General features: G+C 47.8%; 1 protein-coding gene across 1 annotated transcript in view; it reads right to left on the bottom strand.

Annotated features, from left to right (window-relative positions):
• The window catches only part of KIAA1210 (KIAA1210 ortholog), a 51,758-nt gene extending 43,642 nt beyond the window's left edge, over window positions 1-8,116 (bottom strand). Inside the window, exon 1 of the mRNA XM_058196701.1 lies at window positions 7,896-8,116. The gene's annotated coding sequence lies outside the window, so the exon portion shown is untranslated. The remainder of the gene's footprint in view (window positions 1-7,895) is intronic.
• Between the last annotated feature and the right edge of the window lie 1,780 nt (window positions 8,117-9,896).

Genomic DNA, 9,896 nt, shown 5'->3' on the forward strand with positions numbered 1-9,896 from the left:
ATTTAAAAATCAGGCCAGTCCCGCTTGAATAAATAGATAAGTTTCCAGTTCCTGGCGAAAGGTCCGAAGGTCAGGCAATTGGCGTAAACCGGGGGGAAGTTCGTTCCAGAGGGTAGGTGCTCCCACAGAGAAGGACCTTCCCCTGGGGGCCGCCAGCCGACACTGCTTGGCGGACGGCACCCTGAGAAGACCCTCTCTGTGAGAGCGTACGGGTCGGTGGGAGGCATGTGGAAACAGCAGGCGGTCCCGTAAGTACTGTAAATATTGACCATCAATTGTGTTGTAAATGTTGTACCTTGATGAACGTATCTTTTCTTTTATGTACACTGAGAGCATATGCACCAAGACAAATTCCTTGTGTGTCCAATCACACTTGGCCAATAAAATTATATTATATTCTATTCTCAGTCTTCGGAGAGGCAGCCTAGAAACTCTTTACCTGTGAGCTACACAACATAAGCTCTCCAATTGCCAATTTCCCCCACTAACCAGGTCGAAACAAGCCATTTTCCTCTTCCACTGTGATTTGTAGAGGGAGCCACAAAAGGTTGGGTCCACCCCTACCTTGAACCCACGAGCCGGGCTTTATGTATCACCACGTGTACAATGCAAACTCCCTACAGCTGAGTTTACCCATTGTGCAAATTAAATTCCTTGATGGCTTTATGACATGATGTTTGAATCCGGTCGAGCCGATCTGACAGGACTGGACTGTTTTCGAATTAGGAGAGCTGCAAATAGCAGACATTGAGTAACACGGAGAGAAAAGAAGCGCTCGCATAAGGATGGACCTTGTTTTTGTTATTGTTGTTGTTGTTGGTTGTGAAGTCATGTCTGATCCATTGCGACCCCATGGACAACGTTCCTCCAGGCCTTCCTGTCCTCCACCATCCTCTGGAGTCCATTTAAGCTCACGTCAACTGCTTCAGTGACTCCATCCAGCCACCTTGTTCTCTGTCATCCCTTTCTTCTTTTGCCCTCCATCGTTCCCAGCATTAGGCTCTTCTCCAGTGAGACCTTCCTTCTCATTAGGTGGCCAAAGTATTTGAGTTTCCTCTTCAGGATCTGGCCTTCTAAAGAGCAGTCAGGGTTGATCTCCTCTAAGACTGACCGGTTGGATGGCCTTGCAGTCCAAGGGACTCGCGGGAGTCTTCTCCAGCACCAGAGTTCAAAGGCCTCCATTCTTTGGCGTTCAGCCTTCCTTATGGTCCAACTTTCTTTTCTTTTTTTAATAATTTTTATTAAACAGTTTGTCTTTAAAAATAACACAAAAAACAATCACGCATATATAAAAACAAAACATGTCAAGGCATAACGTTTTGAACACTACATAACATTAATGGTAATTTTATAGCATTCTGTATCAACGTACGTATTTTGCCTTTGTAGTTCTCTATTCTATCATTTCTATTTACTACTCAATAGTAGGATAATCACATTACTCCAACATATATATATCTCCCGCGTAAAATTGGAAGCGTTTTGGCGATGTTTCGACGAAGTCTCATTCGTCATCTTCAGGCTTCAGCTTCGTGCTTCTGGGAGCAATGTGTGATCGCAGCTGTTTCTTCCTTTAACTGCTAGTGGGGTTTGAACTGATTGGGTGGGAGCTTGGCTGTGCTCTGATTGGCTGGGGTGTGCCAACTTTTACAGCCATCCATTGCAACTGGGAAAACCAGAGCCCTGACTATACGCAGTTTTGTTGGCAGGTGATGTCTCTGCTTTTAGAATGCTGTCTAACTTTGCCATAGCTTTCCATACCAGGAGCGTCTTCTCATTTCTTGGCTGGAGTCCCTTCTGTGATCTTGGAGCCCAGGAAAATAAAATCTGTCACTACCTCCATTTCTTCCCCATCTATTTGCCAGGACTAACAAAAATAGTTCTGGCTTAAAAATAACACACACACACACACATATACATTATGTATGTATGTATATACATATGTACATTATATAGGTCTTTGGTTGTTCGGGTTTTCTCCCGTGTAAAATTGGAAGTGTCTTGGCGACGTTTCGACGAAGTCTCATTCGTCATCTTCAGGCTTCAGCTTCGTGCTTCTGGGAGCAATGTGTGATCGCAGCTGTTTCTTCCTTTTAACTGCTAGTGGGGGTTTGAACTGATTGGGTGGGAGCTTGGCTGTGCTCTGATTGGATGGGGTTTTTTCTGTGCTCTGATTGGCTGGGGGTGTGCCAACTTTTACAGCCATCCATTGCAACTGGGAAAACCAGAGCCCTGACTATACGCAGTTTTGTTGGCAGGGTGATGTCTCTGCTTTTTAGAATGCTGTCTAACTTTGCCATAGCTTTCCATACCAGGAGCAAGCGTCTTCTCATTTCTTGGCTGGAGTCCCCTTCTGCGGTGATCTTGGAGCCCAGGAAAATAAAATCTGTCACTACCTCCATTTCTTCCCCATCTATTTGCCAGGACTAACAAAAATAGTTCTGGCTTAAATTAAATTAAATAAACCGGGCACATACTACCATCTGTGGTGGACATGCCCAAAAGGAGAAAAAAAAAATTGGGCGAAAATGCATACGTGGTTAGAAAAAATGTTAAGGCAGTATATACGTAGATTTTAGGCTTAAAATCTATATGCTGCCTTAACATTTTTTCTAACCACATATGCAATTTTGCCCAACATTTGCGTCCTTTTAGAGAGTCATTGAGGCCACTTGGTTGGAGCTGAAGAAGCTTCTTGGATGAGAAGCGAAACGTCTTAAAACAACAACAGAAAGTCCAGTTGCCTCTTGAAAATAAAGCACCTTTTGGGACAGAAGGCCAAATTTTTTTTGCTTTATCCCCCTCGTTCACCTTTCCATCTCTGGGCGCTCCAGTGATGTGACTAGCGATTTGGGAGGCTGACGCAGCCGATGGATTCCAGAGAAAAAAGATGAACAATCTCTGTTAGAAAGACTTTCAACCTGACGGGACCTACTACAACAGACTTCTCTTTGCCTCCCACAAAACACACACGGGTTCAGTTCCAAGAGGCATGCAAATGGGTACTTCCTCAAAATGGAAGACTTAGCCACGAAATACGATCTTGCAGCTACCAGGCTTCTTCTCTTAGGAGTCTGGAAAACATCCAGAAGTTCCTACGTATGGAGAAGCAAATTTATATCGCAGATAATAATGTTTGGGGAGATGCTATTTTCCAACATTGTTCTCTCGATGGTGTGTTTGGCCTTCAGCTGATGCCATTCCTCACTACTGTGCTTCCCCGAAAATAAGCCCACCCTGAAAATAAACCTTCCCTGAAAATAAGCCCTCCCCAAAATTATCTAAGTGCATGCGCAGCTGGTTCCTGCCATTTCCTCTGGTTAGGGTTAGGGAGACAAAGCTGGAAATCAGGTAAGATGGCAAGAGGATCCCCGTCTTGCTCCAGGAGCCCCAAAATAAGACCTCCCCGAAAATAAGGCCAAGCGTTTATTTCAGGGTTCAAAAAAATATAAGACAAGGTCTTATTTTCGGAGAAAGATGCTAGTTTGGCCATCGCACTGAGGAATGTGAATTTAAAGCATAGATTCAGCAGAATTATAAATACACTGTTGTTTCTAGAGAAACCAATAATTGCTCATTGCAGATGACAACATACAACGCACTCGGCTACCTGTACAATTCATTTAGTGACCGTTTGAAGTTACAACAGCACTGAAAAAGAAGATTTATGACGGTTTTTCACACTAGGACCGTTCCAACATCCAAATGAGTGATTTACATTCGGATGCTAAACAATTGTTTCACATTTATGACGGTTGCAGTGTCCCAGGGTCACGTGATCCGCTTTTGCGACCTTCTGACCAGCAAAGTCATTGGGGAAGCCAGATTCACTTAACAATCGCGTGACTATCCTAACGACCGCAGCGGTTCGCTTAATACATGTGGCAAGAAAATTTGGCCAAACTCCCTGAACAAGTGTCTCACTTAACGACAGAAACCTTGGGCTCCATTGTGGTCGTAAGTGGAGGGCTAGCTGTATTTATGAATATTTGTTGAGTTTGGTTGATTATTTATCAATATTTCCAGCATTAAGTGGTGCGGTATATAACTTCTACTACCTACATCAACACATCCAAGTCATTCTTTTTTGCATTTTCTGCATAATGGTTTGCCTTGCCTTTTTCAACCGAGCCTGTGATCCTAGCATCTCCTGGTGGTCTTCCTTTTCTAATCAGGTGATTGAACGCTTTGGAGTTTTTCTGTGTCTCCTTGGACCTCTAACAATCTAAACTATTTTATTTAAATGCAAAAGAATACACAGTACCAATCAAACAAAAAATACGAGCAGAAGCTCTACCAAAGCTTTACTCGCGAGTTCTCCTACCATGCTATCCAGAGGTAGTATTCAGAAGGTTCATACCAGTTCAGGCGAACTGGTAGCGGAAATCACGGGTGCCCACCCCCCCAGCTCTATGATGTCCTATTTAGACACATTTTCGAGGCCGGGCGTATGCATGGAAGGCATGCAAGTGAGCAAAGCCTATGCACGAAAGGCACACGCATGCACGAAGCGTGCAGAAGGCACGCACGGCGAACCGGTGGTAAGAATATTGGAAAGCCACCACTGATGCTATCCCCAGTTTTGCAAGAAAGCCACGCTACAACTGAGCAGGCACCGAACAAACATTAAACTCAATTGGATTTGCACAAAAGGCAGCGAGTAAAAACATGCTGGCTAAACCACAGGAGCCCGAGATGTGGTTTAAGCTTGAGTCTGCCTTGAGTTCACATAATATACTCAGTTTTAACCACGTTTGTAGTTTATCCCAGGCGTCGACATTTGCCAACAAAAGGCGGAAGTTAAGGGAATTCTGCGAACTTCGGCAGTTAAGGTTGATTCACTACAGTTAAGCAAAATACCTCTGGGGTTAAAAAGCATTATCTTCCTAGAAAGATACACAGGAGGAGGCTGCATAACTGGTGTTTGGAACAAATTAGCAGAAAACAAAACAGTGGCCGATGAGCTTTTGTAAAGGAGAAAAAAAAGGCTGAAAAAATTAGCAGGGAAACCAAACTATGAAAAATGAACTTTTGTTAAAAAAAAAAAAGCCAAAACATAACATAGTCATGTAATTGGTTTAGAAATAAAAGCTCTTTAAAACTGCAATTGGGGTGGATTTTAAAGAGGAAGGAACATTCTAGCAGTCATGTCAACAACGGAGCCATTCTCTCTTTTCCTGCTTGAACACAACATTTCCATGACACACTTTCAAATGGGACACTGAGGATCTTTTAGAAATCCACTCTCCAAATTATCACAATCGGTTTAGAACAGCTTTTTTTTTTTTTCAAACTGGGTAACTCTTAAAGATATGTCCAGCTCAGCTCAGAATTCGCCAGGTAACATGGGAGTTGAAATCCATCTGTGATGAATGGGGAATTCTGGGAATTGAAGTTCATAGATGAGGGCTGGGGAATTCTGAGAGTTCAAGTCTATTCATGAGGGATTGGGGAATTCTGGGAGTTGAAGTCCATACATGATGGCTGAGGAATTCTGAGAGTTCGTCTATGCATGAGGGATTGGGGAATTCTGGGAAGTGAAGTCCATAGCGACAACTGGGGAATTCTGGGAGTTGAAGTCCATACATGATGGCTGAGGAATTCTGAGAGTTCGTCTATACATGAGGGATTGGGGAATTCTGGGAGTTGAAGTCCATACATGATGGCTGAGGAATTCTGAGAGTTCGTCTATACATGAGGGATTGGGGAATTCTGGGAAGTGAAGTCCATAGTGACAACTGGGGATTTCTGGGAGCTGAAGTCCATACATGATGGCTGGGGAATTCTGAGAGTTCAAGTCTATACATGATGGATGGGGAATTCTGGGAAGTGAAGATGATAGATGATGGCTGAGGAATTCTGAGAGTTCAAGTCCATAGCGACGACTGGGGAATTTTGGGAGTTGACGTCCATATACATGATGGCTGGGAAATTCTGAGAATTGAAGTTCATATATTGCTGGCTAGGGAATTATAGGAGTTGAATATCACACCATTCAAAGATGCCAAGTTTAAAAAGACACTGATTTAGAACAACCAGTCAACAGGTACAAACCAAATCTGAGTACTTAGAAGATAGGAAGGAGGAGGAGGAAAAAAGAAGGATAAGTAGCAGTAACAAGAGTTGGAAGGGAACTTAGAGGTCATCCAGTCCAACCCCCTGCTCATGCAGGAGACCTGTACTAGGGATTTGAACCGCTGACTTTTCTGATCGACAAACTCAGTGTCTTAGCCACTGAGCCACCTAGTAGTGTAGAATCATACTTTGGAATCACCTGTTAACCCCTCACTACTATTACTACTACTCCACCTTAATTTGAATTTAGGATGCGAGGATGAGTTGGCTGGCCTTCTGGATTCAGGTTAGGAGGGGGTTCTCATCTTCCATCGTCCCTCCCCCACTTCCAAGGAAGATATCACCAGCCTGTTCTTTCATTGCACCGTTTAGCCCTGTTCTAAATACAGATTTCCTGGAAATGAAATTTGGTTATAGGGAGCCAAACCTGGATCACCTCTCTAGGAAGGGGGGGGCGCAATGCAGCTTTACAGCAACACTCTGTTCAGGCCACCTGGTTCTTCCTAAGGAAGGAGGAAGAGAAGGAGGAGGAGGAGGAGAGGAGGAGAGGAGGAGGAGAGGAAGATGGATGAGGAGGAAGAGAAGGAGGAAGAGGAGAGGAGGAAGATGAGGAAGAGTAGGGGGAGGACAGGAGGAAGAGAAGTAGGAGGAGGACAGGAGGAAGAGAAGAAGATGGAGAGGAGGAAGAGAAGAAGATGGAGAGGAGGAAGAGGAGGAGGAGGAGGAGGAGGACAGCAGGAAGAGGAGGAGGAGGAGGAGGAGAGAAGGAGGAGAGGAAGATGGATGAGGAGGAAGAGGAGGAGGAAGAGGAGAGGAGGAAGAGAAGTAGGAGGAGGAGAGGAGGAAGAGGAGGAGGAGGACAGGAGGAGAAAGAGGAGGAGGAGGACAGGAGGAGAGAGAAGGAGGAGAGGAAGATGGATGAGGAGGAGGAGGAGGAGGAAGAGGAGAGGAGGAAGAGTAGGGGGAGAACAGGAGGAAGAGAAGTAGGAGGAGGAGAGGAGGAAGAGAAGAAGATGGAGAGGAGGAAGAGGAGGAGAAGGAAGAGAAAGAGGAGAGCAGGAGGAGAAAGAGAAGGAGGAGGAGGAGAGGAGGAAAAGAAGGAGGAGAAAGAGGAGAAGGAGAGGAGGAAGAGAAGAAGATGTCGCCCCCCAAAAAAGGACTGGATTTCCCACGCCAGGAAACCCCCTCCCTCCCTCCCTCCCTCCCGGGGCGCTTTCAGAAGACCGGGCCGGTCCCAGGTGCGAAGAGAAGCCCCGTCTGTCGCCGGTTGTTCGAAGAGGCAGCGCTTCTCCCTGCAAGAGCTCCGGGCCCTTGCAAGCCCCGACCCGTCCCGGGATCGCCCCGCCCGCCCCGGCACAACTCGTCCTTCTCCTCCTGGCACACACGCAACCCCCGCCAACTCCCCTTGCCCGGCCGAAGCGCCAGGAAAAGCGCCGCCAAGCCAACCCAGAGGAGCCCCCCCTACCCCAAAAAAGGGGAAGCTTAAAAAGCCAAGGGGAGAGAGTGCCTCCGAGCATGGGCAGAGTGCACTTTACTTGACTCTCCCCCCTCCCACATAATGGGCAGAGCTTGTGGCTCACCAAAGACCCCCCGACGGAGGGTTGGGGAGGAAGAGGCAGAGATTTCTACATGCAGGACCCCTTCCCTCCTCCACTTCGCAAAGGGGGTGCAGTTCAGCCCAGCGCCCCTCTTGGGGCAATGTTAAGACGGGGGGGGGGGGAAAGAGAGAGGTAGACACCCACCCCCAATAGATTGCTTTCCTCCCCCCCCCCCGCCCAATCCTGCATAGTGCAAAGGCTTGCATGCATCCCCTCCGGTACCTGCCCGCCAGGTCTCTGCCCCGAGGTCCCCTTTCCTCTTCCAGCCACCCCGGCTGCCGCTTCCTCCGCGGCCGGCCGAGCAGCAGTCGCCGCCCACGGGCGTTCCCGGTCGGGGAGCGGACCAGGCTGCTGCCTGCCAGGCGCCCGGAGCCAACGTTTGGGCTCCTCCCGGGCGCCTTCCTCCTCTTGGCGTTTGCCAACCACCCCGAGGCTGCGTTCCCACGACACGCGCGCAATCAATGCCCCCCCAATCTCCTGACTCGAGTCTCGGGCTTCGTCCGTGCGTCCCTGCAACGCGGGCTCCGTCTGTAGCTGCACGGTTTTGCCTCCTTTGGGGTCCAGTGGGGGTGGGTGGGGGTGGGGGAGGATAAGCGAGCCCAGAGCATCGTGGACCATGGGCAGAGCGCCCTAGCGTTCGTTCCCTCTCGGGCGGCTCCGATCGTCGTATGGGGTGGCTATCCACCGCTTGCCCCCACTCCCACGCCCCCCCCACGCCGCTGACATCGGGAAGGCGAGGCAGAGGAGTTGGGAAAGACTACTGCCAGGTGCCCTCCCTGGGGCTGCCCTTGAAGAGTGTCTGGGAGGCTCAACCTGGTTTGTGATCCAGGCCTGGGTTTTGAGAGATGTGAAAGGTGCCCTCTCCTGGCTGGTCTTGCCACTGCCACCCATGAGCTCTGGTTTGGCTTCTGTGTATTCTAGTTTTTGTGTTTGGGATGGGAGGAGGAGGAGGAGAGGAAGAGGAGGGGAGGAGGCGGGGAGGAAAGAGAAGATGGAGAGGAGGAAGAGGAGGAAGAGAAGGAGGAGAGGAGGAAGAGAAGACGATGGAGAGGAGGAAGAGGAGGAAGTGGAGGAGGAGGACAGGAGGAAGAGAAGGAGGAGGAAGAGGAGGGGAGGGAGGTGGGGAGGGAAGAGAAGATGGAGAGGAGGAAGAGAAGGAGGAGAGGAGGAAGAGAAGAAGATGGAGAGGAGGAAGAAGAGGAAGAGAAGGAGGAGGATCAGGAGGAGAGAGGAGGAGGAAGAGAGAAGCAGGAGGAGAGGAGGAAGAAGGAGGAGAAGAGGAAGAGAGGAGGAGGAGGAGGAGAGGAAGAGGAGGGGAGGAGGCGGGGAGGAAAGAGAAGATGGAGAGGAGGAAGAGGAGGAAGAGAAGGAGGAGAGGAGGAAGAGAAGAAGATGGAGAGGAGGAAGAGGAGGAAGAGGAGGAGGAGGACAGGAGGAAGAGAAGGAGGAGGAAGAAGAGAGGAGCAGGAGGAGGAGAGGAGGAAGAAGGAGAAGGAGAAAGAAGAGGAAGAGAAGGGGAAGGAGAGGAAGAGGAGAGGAAGAGGAGGAAGAGAAGGAGGAGGAGGGACTTGTTCTTAATTTATTTTAAGATGGTTCTCTGTTGAGATTCACTTGTTCAGATGGGCAGCCAGATAAACTGAATAAATAAAGTTCTTTTCCCCCCCATTTTTCTATCTAAATATTCTTGAGCTTCATTTGAGTGTCAGGAGCCCACAAATTCAGAGCGTGGTTTTATAGACCCATTTTGGTGACCCAGGGCTGTGTTTCAAACCATGCAAAAACATCACCTTCTGGCTGTTATCGGTGCCAACATTGTGTTGTGTCTTCTCAAGATGCTCATGGTATCTAATTAATTTTGGTTATCTATAATAAAATAGTTTTTTATTCTGTTTCTCCTTGTTCGCTGCCCAGAGTCCCTGGCTGAGACGAGCAGCTGTACAAATCGATTAAACGTAGACATAAATAAGCTAATTATGGGGTGTATAAAATTATGTGTATTCAAAAGAGATGCGATACAGACCGCACACTGTGGTTGCAGAAATGGAAATGTTATGCATAATAAAGGAAAATGTATAATAAAAATAACAATAATAAAAATAAGCTAAACTTGCAACCGTACGACGTCACAACGAAGACCTGCGAAGGCTCCGTGTAATGTCTGAACCCACCATTTGGATGGGAAACTGCACTGTTTCATAGTGAAATCTTTCCATGGGTCTACAG

Source organism: Ahaetulla prasina, chromosome 11 (genome assembly GCF_028640845.1).
Source record: "Ahaetulla prasina isolate Xishuangbanna chromosome 11, ASM2864084v1, whole genome shotgun sequence".
Taxonomy (NCBI): domain Eukaryota; kingdom Metazoa; phylum Chordata; class Lepidosauria; order Squamata; family Colubridae; genus Ahaetulla; species Ahaetulla prasina.